Raw genomic sequence first — 18,790 nt, 5'->3', positions numbered from 1 at the left:
TTTGGGTAATATACGTTGGTGGCGAAGGTACCAAAATAAAAATAATCAAACAAATAGCACATGAAATTATAGGAGCTATGTTTTTCCATCGATGTTAAGCGCTTCCTGTACTGTCCTGATGATTAGATGGAGTCCCGACCACCCAATGGTCGTGTACGTCTTGCACATCGGAGATTCATTGATCACTCCAATGGATAGACCTAGTCATGGGCTACCATGTCTTCATTCCAACACCCAGGACCGTGTGATTCCAGAAATCCACTGGGACCAATCAGTGTGTGGTCTCCCTACCTCCGGTCCATCATAGGATATAATGTTGTGCTTCCCACCTACTCCCTCCGTTCTTTGAAGAGTGTACTTTCAACTTTATTGGAGAGTCAAACATTTTTATGTTTGATCGTATTTATGCAATAATATACCAATGTTTATGCCATCAAACTAGTAGCATTAGATTCATGATAAAATATATTTTCATCATATACCAATTTGCTTTCATAAACATTGATATATTTTTGCACAAACTCGGTCAAACTTTAAGATTTTTTTTCGAGGAAAAGCCTTCATGGCGCACTTTATTTCATCATGAACAAGGATACGTCGTTCATTACATCGCTAACATTGAAACTAGGGGGATCACTCTTTCGGGTTTTGAGAAATGCAGTTTGTTTTCTCAGAATTTGAAATATGCCACTGCAAAGTTTTCATACTTTAAACATGCAATTATATACCAGTTCAAACCATATGGATTAATAGGTATACAAAATTCCTTCTCCTTTGAAAACCTAAGAGCATCTATAATAGGGCACCTCAAATCGGCCCAAACACCCACCAGAACCCATCCAGAGCAAACCTTAGCTGACTTCACTTTGCTCTGCTCTCCGTCAGTTACCCTCCCTTTCCCCAATCCGTTCCTCTCCGGATCTTCGTCCACCATGTCCAGCACTGATAGCCACTCGATCTAACAGACCCGATGTCGAGTGGGATGCCTTCCACCATGAGGCGGATGATGACAAGGAGGAGCTAGCCTCCACATCGCATTTTAACGGTCGTGGATGGGCACATGTGACAGCTCGGACTCTCATATGTCCACTGTCTCCCATTGCCACATCATAGACACCAGAGCTGGCCCTTCCCGGCCCGTGCGCAGCTCCACGCAGTCATCCCACGCCGCTCTGCAGGCCCACTGCCCTCCCCACCCTCCCACTGCTGCTCCTCAAGGAAAGCTATGGGTGTTAGCGCCCGCTCCATCGGTGTTGCAGACGTGCACGCCTAAATCGAAGGTGCACCCTGCTCGCCGCAAGAGGCAGCGGGATTGGGAGAGGGCGACGGCGTAAGAGGTGGTCGCACAGTCCTCCTGCAGCCTCCGCGGGTTGCCGGGGTTGCCCAATGAGGACGAGCAGCTCCTCGCAAGGGTGTACCGCCGCTCACTCACGACGGCTGAGACGGACACCCGCCGGCTCCATCCGAAAAATGCAAAGGCTCTCCGAATAGGTCTAGAGCAGTCCGTGCACGAGGTGGCAGAGGCGGCGACGCTCAAGAAGCACCAGGACCTCATCGTCTCGATGTCGATGTGCTACATCCTCGTCCGACGTCTTGACGGTCCGACGATGGCTCTGAGAAACCCCTGCTGACACGGATTCCTACAACACCATCGGTTACTAGAAGGGCAAAGGGCCTGCGAGGAAGTGGCAAAGAAGCTTGGCCGTCTATCTTTTATTCCCGTTCTTTATTAATTTTAGTTTGGAACATGTCCGGTGATAAACTGTGCTGCTCTTTGGTGGATGTTTAACTGGATTATGTGCATATCTATGTCCATTTGCTGTCGATTTCTATGCCCGTTTGTTGAGTGCTGTTGATGATCTACGTCATTTAGTTTCACAATGCATGCCTAGTATGGATTTAGGGTATCAAATATGAGGTACGCAGCTGCGCGGGCAAGAATTCGAGATGTGATCGGTCATTGTCTGTAGACGTATAGGGCGCCGGATTTATTATTTGTGGTTGTAGATACTCTATTCGGATTAACCAGTGCAATGGACCATGTTGTCCAGGGCGTCATGGAACATTGGATGACAAGTACGGCCATGCAAAAGTACTCACCTAAATCTTGAATATCATGCCATGCAATCAATTGCATAATATATAAAACAAAAAAATGCTTTGCTCCGGCCATGCAAAGTACTCACCTAGAAGAAATATTTTGGCACACGAGGATTGTAATCAAGATGAGGAGTTGTTGGATCATTTGGCACACGTGGTGTTCGATCGACATGTTCAACTAGCTCCGAGAGTGAGAAATGGAGAGGAAGAAAGGTACAACCATGGGCGCAATTTCGTTGTGGCATGAGTAAATTTCCATCACATAAAATCATGAGAGAAAATATGTATATAGGACCATGTGTGCATGTTGTCGGCTGCTAGCCACTACCGGAGATTATAGGGACATCTCCAACGCCATCCATCAAACCGTCGGGTAATGCATTCTTCCAGTGCATGGTGTTCGCCATTTTTATTAATGAGTGAACACCATCATCAAAGGCCATAGTTGATAGATCAATTAGATGTTCTGAACCTTGATGATCAATGGATAGGCGAGGGAAGCTCATACAGTGTTCCCTTGAAATATATCTATGTCATCAAGTGAAGAAGCAAACTTTTCTCTTCATAGGGTGTATATGGTAGGTTATTACCTCATCATTATTGTTGCATTCCAGGGGATGAATAACATTCCTATATGTTGACAAGCTTGTCCAAGTAAAGGTATGATGACAGAATCAGTTTAGCCTCTCTTCATTACATAGATGCCAGAATCAGGTAACAATTCCTTGCTCTATCCATTTTTGCATGAGCTGGTCTCTTTCAATCAGGTGCCCCCCCCCCCCTAACCGAGTGCAACAAGCAAGTCTTTGACCAGAAGAGTGTGTCTTCTCCATGCAATACTCAATGGGAGATCCGTTCGTTTGTCTTCTCCATGCCAATCCATGCAATAGGTGTGTTATCTTAGCAAGCAACAGCTAGCAGATAGTAGCCCCTCATGGGTATGGCCAATGCCCCAAGTTGGACTACTGCCTCAGCACACCACGTCGGTTTTAGATGCTACAGGTCAGCTCAACCAGCTGCCTGCAGAGTGAAACGGGATCTTGAGAGAAACCCGGCTCCTTGTCGATAAAATCAAACCGTAGAGTGTAAAGCAGGAGGAAGATAATCTCACACGAGGGAAGAACACTCAGGATAGAGAGGACCGAATAGACAAAAGCTGAAACAGTAGGTCCTAGAGCGCTATTACCTATCTTGGATGTCGATGGCCTCCAATAGCTGCTCCATATAATTTTATCTAGGTGAAGCCATGGGGCAGCACCATATATACAGCTGCTCCCATAGTACGTGCGCTGAAAAAAGAAAAAGAATAAAAGGTGAAAAGTTTCTCTCCATGCTGTTAATTATAGTCCTATGACATAGCAAGCAGCACGTACTGTGTCATCAAGCAAGAAATGCAAGTGGTTAGTTCTGAGTTGAAGGGAAGTATCTTGGGCTGCCAACTCTGGATGGATGCATGCATAAGGGGAAGTTCCAAATGCTGCAAGCTAGCTTAACAAAAAGGATTATGGCCTGGTGTGATAGTCTATCTCAAGCAGGGATTGAAACTATGATTTAGGCGGTGGCTCAAGGGAATCCCGACGTATATTTTAAACTCCCCTTCTTGGTGTGTGACGACCTCACTAGACTTGTGAGGAATTTTTTGTGGGGCTCTAAAAATGGTAAGAGAATGACTCACTAGAAGGCTTGGGAGAAAATAATTGAACCAAAAGGAAAAGGTGGACTGGGTTTCGCGACTTCCGCATGTTTAATCAAGCACTTCTTGCCTGAAAGGCTTGGTGACTCCTAACCCAACCAGACTCATTGTCTGCCATGGTTTTAAAAGCAAGATACTATCCTAGTGGGTCCCTAGTGGACACAGTTTTTGCAGGTAACGCCTCACCCACTTGGCATGCTGTGCAATACGGTCTGGAGCTGCTGAAGAAGGGGCTCATCTGGCGTGTCGGCAACGCTGAGAAGGTGGGCATATGGAGAGATCCGTGGCTCCATAGGCTGCCGTCCTACCGGCCCATCACCGTGCGGGGAACTTGCCGTCTACGCTGGGTGTGCGAGCTACTGGATGAGAACGGTCGCTGGAGTATGGAGCTTGTCCAGCGGCACTTCCACCCGGTTGACTCTGCATGCATTCTAATGATTAAGGCCTCACTTCACAGGATGGAGGATGTCTTGGCCTAGGCGCCTAATCCACATGGGAATTTTTTCGTACGAGGTGCATACCGTCTCGCCATCGACAATTCTTCTAGCATCAATGTGGGTGCAACGAGCAGGGCACCTGATGGCACTCGTGCCGTCTAGACGGCGGTGTGGGGGTGCCCTGCTCCCCCTAAGGTACGCATCTTTGTGTGGCCTCTTATAACAAATTCTTTTGGCTACTATGGTGAACAAAAAAAAGCGGAATCTTGAGGTGACTAATACATGTGTTTTATGTGGCTTGGAATCCGAGTATACATCCCACACGATGTGCACATGTCCGTTAGCGAGAATGTTGTGGGAGGCAATGGCAAAGTCTAAGTGCATGCCACGCCTCGAGGACATCACCAACATAGGCACGGAATGGGCGTTGCATCTGCTGAATCGATGCACGGAAGAGCAGCGGTTGTCGGTCATCGTGACGCTATGGAGAAACTGACACATCCGAAATGAAGTGGCACATCAAAAACCGGCACCTGCTATTGAAGCTTCAAGGAGGTTCCTATACAGCTACATCGACAACCTGTGTTGCATTCATCAACACCCACACGAGGACATCGTGAAAGGAAAAATTATATGTACACAGGGGGCTAGTTGAAACCATATGAAGATGGTGGTCACCACATCTAGCTACACTCGGACTCCAGAACAGTGGACCAAGCCTCCTCAAGGATGGGTGAAGCTCAATGTTGAAGGCGCATGAGAGGAAGAGTTTGGACCATGTGGAGCAGGAATGATCCTCCACGGCCATAATGGGTCAATAATTTTTTCTAACTGCCAGTTCCTCACTACATGTGTTAGTGCTTTGGAAGTAGAGATGGCCGCATGCATGGAAGAGATCACTCTCACCCTAGAGTGGAGTACTATGCGGTTCATTCTAAAAACTAAAAGTAGTGTTGCGGCTAACATGAGCAAGGAGGAGAAGGAGAACAGGTCACCATTCTCTGCTCTCGTCGGTGAAACCAAACGACTCCTTGCTCTGGGCCGGGAGCATGTGATATTGTATGTTAGTAGAGATTAATAAAGTGAGTCCTTACCTAGCTCAGATGGGTCACTCTACCCCTAGAACAATAGGTCCTCGAGAGCAACTACCTATCTTGGATGCCGATAGCCTCCAATAGCTGCCACATACAATTTTATCTAGGTGAAGCCATGGGGCAGCACCATACAACTACTCCCATAGTCCATGCGCTCAAAAAAAGAAAAGGAAGATGCAAAAGTTTCTCTCCAGGCTGTTAATTATAGTCATATGACATAGCAAGCAGCACACACTGTGTCTAAGATGGCTCTCTCTCTCTATATATATATATATAGTCCATCGATCTTACATATGCCTTTATATGTTGTATCAAGTCTGTATATTAGCAACCAGCAGCAAAGCAGTACTATACTGTATGTGTGATCTACTCCCTCCGTCCCATAATGTAAGACGTTTTTTAACACTACAGTTGATTGCTTTAGATACCCGCCTCCCTAGAAAAAAGGGAAAAAAAAGATAAGATGGATAAGTACTACCTGGAGAGATGCAAAAGTTTCTCTCTGGCCGTTAGGCGTAGTCCGTCCGATGGATTCCCTAGTACGTACGTATGCATCTCTATTATTCCCTAATTTTCCTCCTCTATTACTCCTTCCCCTATTATACTGCTTCCTATGTGGGAAGGAAGGAGATATTAATTCCCCCTGGAAACCAGGCGCCCTCTCCTCCTCTGTTTACCCCCTTCTTTCGTTTGTGATTGCCATCGATCCATCGGCCGCTCGTAGCGCCTCACATGGATCGCTTTGGCATCCAACGCCTCCCTGCTCGTTGCTCGCCCTCCTCCTCCTCCTATAAATCTCGATCTGGTTCCTCCTCCCCCACGTTCCCACCTCCTCTCCATCTGTTCCTCACCTCGCCTCAACTACAACATATGCATGCATAAGATCCAAAGCTGCGCCACGCCGTTCCTTCCGATGGTTCATCAACAGTTCAACACCGATCGCCCGTGTCTTGTCGTCGTCTGCTCGATGTCGGCTTGAAGTGTCGGCACACGACCGTGGCGGAGACCAAGCACCCCAGCCGCCCCCTCCTTGTCTCGCGGTCGTCCAGCGGCCCGTTCCAATTGCCAACGAGCCCTCCGACCAGCACCCCCTGTCCTTCTCGGTGAGATTCGTTCCACCCTATCCCCCACCCTCCCCTTTTACTTCGTTTTCAAACTGATTTGTGTAGATCTTGCATACACAGAATTCAGAGACATGTCCATATATTGTAAACAATCCTAGTATGTGGCTAGGGTTTACATAGGTGGATACTAATAATATAGACATGAACACCAGCTTAATAGTCAACTCATAAACTTAGGTGGATGCTAAATATATGCACGCATGACAGATTCTAACTTTTAACAATTGTCGTGTGTTTGCTGCCAAACTTCTGCTGAGCAATGTCTGAATTTGTGTTTAAACTACTGCTACTGCTTTTGCTCTACTGCTGCTATGCTACTACCGACCCAGTCCATTTTTTTAATTGTACTACGTAATACTTGTTGGATACTGCTTATGCATCAGCTTCCTTATTAGATTGTAGTATTCTGCTCTTAACTGCTATGTGTTTGCTGCCAAACTTCCGCTGAGCAATGTCTGAATTTGTGTTTGAACTACTGCTACAGCTTTTGCTCTACTGCTGCTATGCTACTACTGATCCAGTCCTTTTTGAACTGTACGTATGTAATACTTGTTGAATACTGCTTATACATCACCTTTTTTATTAGATTGTAGTATTCTGCTCTTTTTTGCTTTGCTTTAGATTGTTGTATTACAAAGAATGCTTAGCTAATGTTAGACGTTTACATTTACTTCCGTGCTTACATACACAAAGCTACGAAGCATGAGCTTGACAAGAAAAATAGTATCTACTTACATTTTTCTTTGAAAAATAGTACCTATTTACATTTTCTTCTTTGTCTATTTCGAACAACTCACTTCCTCTGAAACTCAAAGCACATTGTTGTTGTACAGAGGAGTAGTAATAGCATTTTGTTTTAGCAGCTGTAACTGGGGTTCAATTCAACTCAACACATCCTTTTCTTAGTAACTACAGGTTGTGGTTGGCGCCTTTGCTTGCTTCAACTGGTGTGCATGTCTAGAGTGAGTAATTGATTTAGTAAGCACATGTGGTTGATGCATACTAGGTCGTTAGAGCAGAAAATATTAGCAGCCACTAGTTTAGTACTCGTAGCTAGTGTCTCAGTCAAAGGCAAGTTGCAGTAGTATAACCAGAAAACTTAAACCCATTCAACTTTGTTGCAGCAATTTAAAAACTAAAATGACGAGCAGAGGTGTTAAAATATGATGGAGGCTACAACAAACATTTGGCTAGCATCGTGACTATCTAGTTATGAAAATCGAACACCCAATTTGAATATGGGTTGGAGTTTCAACCAGACACAAGACTAGCTAGTCTGAACCCTACAAACAAAATTGTCTACCATACTTAGGTTAGGACCCCAGTCACTATCTTGAAAAATGATTTCATGGTACCACCAACATGAGCATGGCAGCACATTTACGCTATGACCGAGCTAAACAAAGAACACTGCCTTGAGCTAATAAGTTGTGCTAGGTACACATCACAGTTCCTTTTGAAGTACATAATCTAGCTAGAAATAAATAAATCCATGGGAACGATTCGCCAAGACGCACAAAACAGAAGCCACGGCCGTGGAGTGATTTGATTTGTGGCGTCGTGGTGCAGGCATGTTGCGATTTTTCGTTCCCAACATAACGATGCGTTATGCTGCCGAAATTTCCGGTGAAATTTCATCTAACTTGTTAATTAGTTGCGAAAGCGCGCCAAGTGGCGCTGATCGTTGCGAGGCTCCCGAAGAAGCACTTTGTTAATTAGTTGCTCCCTGCTTAACGTGGCGAATAGGCTTTGGAGGCAGACGTGGGCAGAGATGGAGCCCATTGGGTACATATCAATTAAAAAGGTCCAGTACGTCAGAGTAGCCCAACAGCATTGCATCGGTGTCGGCCCTTTTCAGCCACGCCTCCGCACCAGGCCAACTCAGCACGTCTATACCCATTCCTAATAGAAATAGCCTACAGTCGGATGACTGACTATAGCCAGGTCATTAGCTATTTCATTCGATCAATGGGTTCGATCGGTTAAGTCCGGTATTTTCGTTTTCATTTTCTGTTGTTTTTTCTTAGGTTTTCTTTTTTGATCGATTTTTTGGATATTTTTTCCTTTATGATGCTTTTCATTTTCGTTGTTTTCCAATAGTTTTTCCTTTTCTAATTATAATTTGGTTTTCTTTTTGATTTTTTGATTTTTTTTTGGTATCTTCCGTTCTAATTTCTTTGTAAGTTTTTGGTTTTTGTTCTTTCAACAAATCTCTACTCATTCATACATATTGTAAATTTTCCATATACATGTAAAACATTTTTATACTTGTTTAAATGTTTCCAAATACATATTTACAATTTATTTACATAAACATGTTTTGAATATATTTCTCAAATACGTGTTAAGAATTTACTAAGTACATTCAAACATTTATTTGAATGGTAAAAACCATGTTTTTGAACTATGCAAATATTTTTGTACATTGTACAAATATATATTATTTAAATGTCACACACACTTTTTTGGAACCTATGAAGTTTTTTATTAAATGTAACTTCCAATTTTTTTAATACTCAAAACATTTTAATTGAATTAGACAAATATTTTCTTACATTTGTGTAAACATTTTTTTAAATGTTACATATATTTCTGTTCAAAAGAGCGACATTTCATAATTGTCACAAACGATGGAGTGGCAGGTGATAACTTTTGCCCGCCATTGCAGATCACGTAGCTGTGGTGGGCACCTTTTTCTAACCACCGCTGAATCTTTTCTCTTTTCTCAAATAACTGTGGCAGATACCAAGATCCGCCCGCCACTAATTTTAACCCACCTATAAGCCTTTTTCGAGTAGTGGCAATACATTATTATTTGTTCAGGTCAAACATTCAACGATGTACTCCCTTTGTTCTTATAAGTATTTTTATAGATTCCATTACATATCATATACGGAGCAAAATGAGTGAATCTACACTGTAAAATACATCTATATACACCTAGTATATCCACCTAGCATTGGCACCTAGTATTGAAAGCTTTAAAAAGACTTATATTTAAAAACAGAGTGAGTAATATATACACATCAAATTTTATGTATGGCAAGCCCCAATCCTTGCAAGATAGCTGGCTTCGCCAATGTCCCGCACATAAACATATGGACTGGGTTTGGGATTGTTTGGACGTATGGTGAGGTGCTTGCCAGCCGTTTGATGAAATGGTTATTAGAGGGAATATGGGGAGGAGGAGGAGGAAGAGGAGGATGAAGAAAAGGAGGGCCAACATGCAAAATTTTCAGTCTAACACATTGCCATGTAGCTCTAGACTATGTGTTATATATTTCATGACCAGGAACGTGTCATTGTCGGAGCATGTTCTGAGTTTGACGACCGTTTCCTAACGTGCCAACAAGCACATGTACCATTGTTCTTTTTTTTTGTCGCCCAAATAGCTCTTGCGTGGCTCGCAGCCGGCTTTGTGCTGATCATCATGATGCCATACCGCCATTCCTCTGTTGTGAGCTCGGGCTCGCAGTTGAGACATCGTAGCAGCACCTTGACAGCCACATCCCGCCCATTCGATCGGCCAGCCTCTCTGGCAAGGTTTCATCACGAAATGACATTCGTGGAAGACATGGCAGAAAAACAAAAATGATGCTTCAAAAGCTTTTGGAGCATCGTTTTTGTCACCACGTTTTTCACGAATGTCATCCGATGTGGAAACTTTGCAAGCAATCAAAAATTTGTCAATGTTTGCTAAAAGAAAATTCATATATTTTTTGTTTGATTTTACTGGTTATCAAAGCTCGCATGAGCTCGAGTTCAGTTTAACCGCGTCCTCATTCTTTTCACCTTCTTTAGGCTCAACACATGCAGAACTTTTGTATTTGTTGTATGCTTGGGAACATATTTTAAACTACTAAGTAGATTGTGGGCAAATGAGTTACCGTCCTTAGGACTCTCGTTTGAACATGACATTGACAGGTACCATCCAAAACAAGTGAGGCAGTTAAGAATAATCAATAAACAATATTATTCCCTCCTTTTCGGTTTGCAGACATCAATTCAAAAGTTTCATCAACCAAGATAGATGATTGGTGGTAGAATAAATTGTATAATTTGCAAAAATACTTAATTAATGTGTTCGTTTTCCTCAAAAAAGTGTGTTTACCAATTCATTAATTACATAGCATGCATGCATGATCAATAATTGACTAAAAAATTACATGCACTGATTATTATTTTTTATCTTTACATGTTGTGATTTAATGAACCTTAAAATCTGAAAGTGTGATGGGAAGCAATAAAATTAAGACATAGAACGAAGAGATATTTTTTTTAAAAATAAGCCCTATAAATCGAAAGGAAGAAAGTATCACAGCTGATACGTATCCATCATACAAAGCTCCAAACAAAGCTTCAGCCATCTTAAGTTACTGTAACACTTGCACAATAGCATTAGCAAGGATTCAGGAGCATAGCTTTATGCAGCTAGAGTACAACAACACCAGTATTATTATAAAGATATTAAAAGAGCAGTACTTAAGAAAAGAGACACTGAAAATTGAATCAGTAGTAATATCAAACAAATATTTATACCTACGCCCGTGACTGAAGTCCTCTTGTTACTTAAACCTGAAAAACAGAAATCGCGAAGAGTCTGGCTCAATCGATGTATCCATGTCCAGAATTGAACAAATAGGGGAGGAGGAGCCAGTGCTCACCGGAGGAAAACCGGCGCCAGGGACGACCACGTCTGGGTCGAGGTGGGGAGCTCCGACGGCGAGTGCGGTCCGGAGTGGAATACTAGGCGTAGGCGAAGGCGGCGTGGGTGTGTTGCTGTGCTCGATCTCGGCCTGATCGAGCGCCGACCGATACGCATGAAGTGGCAGAGCCGTCGTAGATCGTCTGCCGGGGACATAAACTGTACAGGCCGCACGGCGCGCCGCGATTCACTTGTACAGTGTATGTCCCTCGCCAGATGATCCTAGGGCGAATCAATTGTTGATTTCAGGCCTCTCATATGCTTGAACAGACAAGCGCAGTCGCATGTACTGATGTACTACCAAGTACCAGCGCTCGCAGGACCAAGTACTAATAGTCAGGGATGCCACGCCACACGCCGCGCCACGTTTCTCAGCACCGCGCAACACGTTTCAAACTTTCAGCATGCAGCCTGACAAGTCTTTAGTCGGTTTCACAAGTAATGGTCTACGTGTCTGCCTGTCTCTATCCGCTCCTGCATGCATGGCTCCACGACAGAGCACGCAATGGTCACGGGCTCACGGCATAGTCATCGTTGTTAGTTGTTAATTAGCCCGCCAACAGCAAACCTGAGGGCCCCTCTCCCCTACTTTCATGGTTTTCTTTTTGACAATGCGCGCTTAAGAACACATGGTTGATGCATTGAATAAAGGAGAGAAAAACTGAAGGACCGAAAGTGTAGCAGCTGACTTGGGGCTCGAGGTAGAGTTTGTTAGAGAATGACAATTAAGACCAGACATATGACTAAAAGATGACTATAGAGGCTAGTAGGTCTAAAGAGCAAGGTTAAGAGCAGGGAATAGAAATATTTAATTAATATTTGCTTACCAGTATAATGAACCTTATAATGAAACAAGCAAGATTATCTCTACCTTAATAAAGCACCTATTGCTTGTGGTGGTCTGTCGCAGTCCGATTTTAAGTGGATTATATGAGAAAACGTTTCATTATTGCAAAAAAAAAAACCCTGCAATTTACAGTATTGAACCCGCAATTCTTTATCTTTTTTGCAGGGACGACCATGGCAGGGAGACTGCGCTGCGCTCCAGGGGGCGCGCGAGGAGATGGAAGAGAAAATGGATAGTCGGCCGGGGGCGAGGAGTTTGCCGGCGTCGCAGCCACGGACTACGGCGTCGGCACTGTGCTTGGACGGCGTGCTAGGGTTCAACTCTTCCCCGGGTCCCCCCTTTCTCTCGCACGCGGCGGCCACCTCGCCGCCGCGCTCGGCGCCTCTAGCCGCTGGTTGCTGCCGGCGTCCTCGACCCCTGCACACAGCCCGCAATGGCATCGTCGGCTGCCCCCACAACCACGTCGTTGCTGCTAGCTCGTGATCCAGCCCACACTCTAATCCAGAGCCCAACGGAGCACCTGCTGATTGGCACCGGGGGTTGGTGATCCCGCACCGTATTCCAGAGACCATGCGGAGGTCGACCTGGACGAACTCCACCTAATGGGAGGGCAGCACCAAGACCGGCAGCAGCAGTATGGGCTTGCTGCCTGCAAAATAGACTACCTCTTTCCCTTCATTTTTTGGCATTTTTAAGTGTATTACACGGGATAAATTGACTACTTTTTCTTCAATGCGTGTAAGAGCTTTGTCTGTGGACCCTCGATGGATGGAGAGGATCGATCAGTCATACTGTGAACGCTCACTGTACCTGACTGAGCCGTGCATCCTCTTGGCTACGCCCAGCGGTAAATTTGACAATTTTGACCTACGGACGAAATCAATTCACAAAATGAACTGCCTGTAAAAAAGTTTCACTGGGCTGATATTTTTGATGGCGCCTGACACGATGGCGCCACACCCTACGATGCAGCGCCTAGCTCTGGGACGTTGCACATATGTCCAGCGTGGCAGCCCCGAGACCCGCATCCAGCAGTGCAGCGCCTAGCCCTTAGGCGTTGCACATTAACTTAGATGCAGCCGCCGCTCCTTGTGTGCGATTGCTCGAGTATTTTGTCACAAGAGAGTGACAAATAGGGATTGCCAACTTTTTGGGTCAGCACTACTTTTTCTTTTTTCCTCTTTAGCGAGAGGAGTCAAACACCACTTGCACATTCCACAGACTCCCACTCAAGAAAAAACACCATTTGCACAATATAATTAACTCTTCGAGTCAACAAGAAACCCCAGTGACAATTCAAACCCAAACCGAAGGTGAGATTGCTTGAAAAACAAATTCAAAATAAGGCAATGCCCGGACTTTGCGTCGATTGATGCACACAACCTTAAGGGTGGATCCGACGCCAGGTTCTAGTGGAGGGCACTAGGATAGATTTCCTAGTCGATCAACAACTGCACCTTCGATTCCCAGGGCCGGGTGTGGCATCACCGCGAAAATTATGCATATGAGGGCTTGCCTTTTACCTGTCATCATCGATGGATTTTTGTTTTCATATCTCGGCGAAATTTGATGGACTGTTTGAATAGACTGAAACGACTGGAATTCTAGGATTAGAGACATGTGGGATTTTTTTCGTCCCCCGCCTCTGCATGGAAAGCCATTAACCTCTAAAATACTGCTGGCATAGGGTCCAATGCCAACACTATTTTTTAACAATGAAGCCATATTGGCGGCTTTGGGTGTGCACGCGCGGCAAGGCTGTTTTTGGCACATCATAGTTAGGCTTTTCTGTACAAGGTTGGGCCTCAACATTTGAGGTTTGAAATTCAAGGCTAAAGATACAAGCTGAAAATTCAATGCTAAATCACATGGCGATAGCGGAATCCCTTAGCTTGGCTTGCAAGACAACTCACTCGCTGCACTCTTCAGGCTGATATGCATCGAACTTGGCAGCGCACTTTCTGTGGAAGGCTTTCGGAGTAGGCGTATTAGTAGCCGGCGCCTACACGTGATTCTCTTTATAATTTTGCATTTATTTTAAATTCAATATTTTATTTTTAGTCCATGAACTTTTCTCAGTTTAGTAACCTATTTTCTAGAACGACACATTGCCAAAATGAGCCTCTCCCTAGCACGATAGCACTGGTTTGGGGGACAGTTCCCTCTTGACTTTTTCGGGGTGGTTTCTCTGGTTTTCTTTTCACAAATTATTGTTCGGTTTCTATCTATTTTTCTTTTTCTACTTTCGTGTTTACTTTTTTTTGTTTTTGTTTTTGTTTTTCATTTTTAGTTTCCACTTTTATTTTTCATTTTTTTCAAATGCGCGAACTATTTTCCAATACAGTATTATTTTTTCCAAATCACTATCATTTTCTAATTGGTGAACTTTTGCCAAATCGCTATCTTTTTTCAAATTGGTGAACTTTTTCCAAATCCGTGATGCTGTTTTTAATTTGGCATTTATAAAATTCAATATTTTTAAAAATGTGAAACTTCAAATCCTTGATTAACATTTTTCAGATACTTGTTTAACATTTTTTTCGTAGCTTTAGTGCCAGAAGACGCATGTCCTTGATGCGGTCCATACCGTCGCCGTGCACGTCTTGCAGCACTAGTGCCAGAAGACGCATGTCCATCCTTGTGGACGAGGTTGTAGATTCGGCGGTGATGTGTTGACGACCTTGGCGATAAAGTGTCGGCAATAACGTTGCAACAGTGTGTCGACGATGATGCGTCGCTTGAAAGCGTCCCTATGACAAGTGTCGATGCCATGTTGTGCCGGAGAAATCGTGAAAGAATTGCATAGCTTTCCTAGTGTGCTTGACGATGAAGATTTTTGGTTTTCTTAGGAACGATGTAGACGTACGACTTGGGTCGCAGCGTGTGGTTAGAGGAGATCGCTTGGTGCTCGGTGGAGATGCAGTTGATCCAATCCTCTTCCGTGGCAATGGGAGGTCAACCGGCAACAACAAGCTTCGAGGGCGTGATACAACAGTAGATGGATCGGTGGCATATACCGATGGCGCGGTGCCGGACCATTGTGGACTTAAGGGGGATGGGCGGATGAATAATAAATCATGAGCGGGGCCCACATGGGCGAAAAAAAAACTAATATAATGATAGTTTGTAGATTCACACTAGAATTTTACAAAATTTATTTTATCTAGAGACTGATGGATCAGGTGTTGGTGTACGTACGTACCTCCGACCGATGGAGCCGGAGATGACGATGCGGCGCTAGGCTCGCCGGCCGTCGATTAACACGAGACGATGGATAGATCTAGTACTACTGTACATGCATCCGCGTAGGGGTGGGCACTTTTGAACCGAAAACCGAAAAACCGAACCGAACCGAACCAAATTAACCGATTTATCTATTTATTCGATGATTCAATTTTTTGTTTGGTGGGAAATTTTAAGGTTGTTCGGTGTTTGGTTTTTGTTCGGTTTCCAGTGCCCAAAAACCGAATACACCGAAAAAATCAATATGTACGATACCCCATGCAATACCTTGTTTTCGAAAGTTCAGCAGGGGCGCGTCCTCTGGCAAATACTTGTTAGTTGTAGCAGACGTCAGGCCAGCCGCTTTCTAATCTCACAATCTAACTAGTACTCCTATGTAACGCCATACTAGCATGGCTAACTGAATCTGTTTAGATTATTTTACTATTGTTTGCATGCAACATAGTCAATGGCCGTATTCTTCTAGCAAGTACTTATTAAGATTTCTATCCATGCAATACCGCGTAGGAGTATGCATGCATGCCCGGCGCTTGCTTATGGAAGTAACTAGCAATTAGTGTATCAATTAGTGCATGAGTTGCTTAGTTTACACGCATCACACATATTCTTCCGTACATAATACATGTAACGCCCCATGTGATTTTACACTTAGTTATGTTCATTAGTTTGCTTGACCGAATAAAGCACTGACTGATGTTAAAGTTGCGAGTGCATGTATTTTGGTTTTTCGGTTAACCGAATAAACCGAATCGATATATTATGGTTAATATGGTTCGGTTTCTAAATATTGTGTGATTAATTCAATTTCCATTTCTTCAAAACCGAAATTATAAAACACCGAATAAACCGAACCGTATTAATCATATAAGACTATCCACAATGGAGAGTAACATACACTAGTAACATACACATATTCCTAGACTATGTTACTACCTCAATAGTGGGTAGTAACATAAGTGTGGTAACATGCAAAGCTTCATTTATTAGGTTATAGACTCATATTGCATTGGGACATGTGATGTTACAGTAACTAGCTAACTTACTAGTACTACATCTCTCCTCATTAACTCATTGCCACATAAGGAAATTTGCTGAGTTGAACTCGATGTTACTATCGTAGTTACTTCTACTGTGGCTAGTCTAAACGGAATGCCCAGCCCTACATCCGCGTGTCGATCGAGTAGGTGGATGGATGGATGCACGAGCTGGCGTAAGTTGATTCACACGCACGCACGCGTGCACTTTAATTGAAGAGAACGATTCATCATGCATTGGTCGCGCTGCTCATCAACGAGTTGCCTTCTTTATTAATTTGGTTGGTTGGTTCACCGATCGTTTCAACGTTCTTCCTTCTTTTTTTGAACTACTAATCGCCAAACCAATTAAATCTTTCCTTGACCTATTATTACTACTACTAGTTGCTTGTGTGGCTCCTTTCTCTCCCTGTCCGTGCCTTTTCTTGACGAACGGTTGAGATTGACTGAGAAGGGGGGTCGATCCGTGGGATGTCACGATTGACCAATAAGCACTCAGCGATCCATGCCACAACGCAAAGTCATCAAGCAGCAAAAGAAACGAAGAGGTAGAAAATTCCGGAAGTCCCCTCATTTTTTGGGTTTCAATCAAATCAAATCAAACGAAACGACAAGGCGCCGCTTCCTCTCTCTTCCTCCCCGTCTCGTCTCGTCTCCCCCCAAATCCAGCCGCCGCCGCCGACCAACCCACCCCCACCGGCGGGGTGATATCGTCTCCTTCAGCCCCGACATCCACCCTCTCCTCCACTCCCTACGCCCCTGACCCCCTCCCTCCTCTTCCACTTCCACCCATGGATGGGATGGGATGGGGCGACCAAGAACGTCTCCGGATCTGCATCGCCAGCGGCACCCAACTACGGCGGCTAGTGCAGCGACATCCGCATCGGGTATGCATGGCGGGCTTCTTCCGGTGATCTGCCTCGCCTTTGAAATGATTGCCTTTCTTTCGACATTGATGGTTGGTCGGAAGAAATCAACGATGGCCCAGGTACACATTCTTCCTGCATCTTCCCAGGTATATACTATCGGTGTCAAGTAAACAGTGTGTGCATGCGTGGTATCCCTTGTTTGTCTGTCCTGAAAGGTTACTGAGAGCGGGTCAATCGTTGATGGTCACGAACAGCAACGCCTTTAGGTCAAATTCCTCCTGTTTATGCTCATCCCACGTACGTACACCGTTTCTATTCCACAGATGTAAAAGTTCTTCAACTAATGGCCTTAAGTACACATCAATGTCGTTGTCGGGTTGCTTAGGGCCTTGAATAAGAACTGGCATCATAATGAACTTCCACTTCATGCACATCCAAGGAGGAAGGTTATACATACATAGAGTCACGGGCCAGGTGTTGTGATTGCTGCTCTGCTCCTCGAAAAGGTTAATGTCATCCGCGCTTAAAGCAAACCATACGTTCCTTGGGTCACTTGCAAACTCATCCCAGTACTTTCTCTTGATTTTTCTCCACTGCGACCCGTCAGCGGGTGCTCTCAACTTCCCGTCTTTCTTATGGTCCTCACTGTGCCATCGCATCAACTTGGCGTGCTCTCCGTTTCTGAACAGACATTTCAACCGTGGTATTATAGGAGCATACCACATCACCTTCGCAGGAACCCTCTTCCTGGGGGGCTCGCCGTCAATATCACCAAGGTCATCTCGTCTGATCTTATACCATAATGCACCGCATACCGGGCATGCGTTCAGATCCTTGTACACACCGCGGTAGAGGATGCAGTCATTAGGGCATGCATGTATCTTCTGCACCTCCAATCCTAGAGGGCATATGACCTTCTTTGCTGCGTATGTACTGTCGGGCAATTCATTATCCTTTGGAAGCTTTTTCTTCAATATTTTCAGTAGCTTCTCAAATTCTTTGTCAGGCACAACATTCTCTGCCTTCCACTGCAGCAATTCCAGTACGGTACCGAGCTTTGTGTTGCCATCTTCGCAATTGGGGTATAACCCTTTTTTGTGGTCCTCTAACATGCGATCGAACTTCAGCTTCTCCTTTAGACTTTTGCATTGCGTCCTTGCATCGACAATGACCCGGCGGAGATCATCATCATCGAGCACATCGTCTGGTTCCTCTTGATCTTCAGCAGCTTCGCCCATTGCAGCATCATCGTGCACATCGTCTGGTTCCTCTTGATCTTCAGTAGCATCATCGTATTCAGGGGGCACATAGTTGTCATCATTCTCTTCTTCTTCGCCGTCTTCCATCATAACCCCTATTTCTTCGTGCCTCGTCCAAACATTATAGTGTGGCATGAAACCCTTGTAAAGCAGGTGGGTGTGAAGGATTTTCCGGTCAGAGTAAGACTTCGTATTCCCACATATAGGGCATGGACAACAAATACAACCATTCTGCTTGTTTGCCTCAGCCACTTCGAGAAAATCATGCACGCTCTTAATGTACTCGGAGGTGTGTCTTGAACCGTACATCCATTGCCGGTTCATCTGCGTGCATTACAGAACATCATGAATAGATAATTAAGTGACCAAATTAATAGAAGTTCAT

Source organism: Triticum aestivum, chromosome 7B (assembly GCF_018294505.1).
Source record: "Triticum aestivum cultivar Chinese Spring chromosome 7B, IWGSC CS RefSeq v2.1, whole genome shotgun sequence".
NCBI classification, from domain to species: Eukaryota; Viridiplantae; Streptophyta; class Magnoliopsida; order Poales; family Poaceae; genus Triticum; species Triticum aestivum.
The sequence above is the reverse complement of the archived record's forward strand: the minus strand, read 5'-3'. Positions refer to the sequence as shown.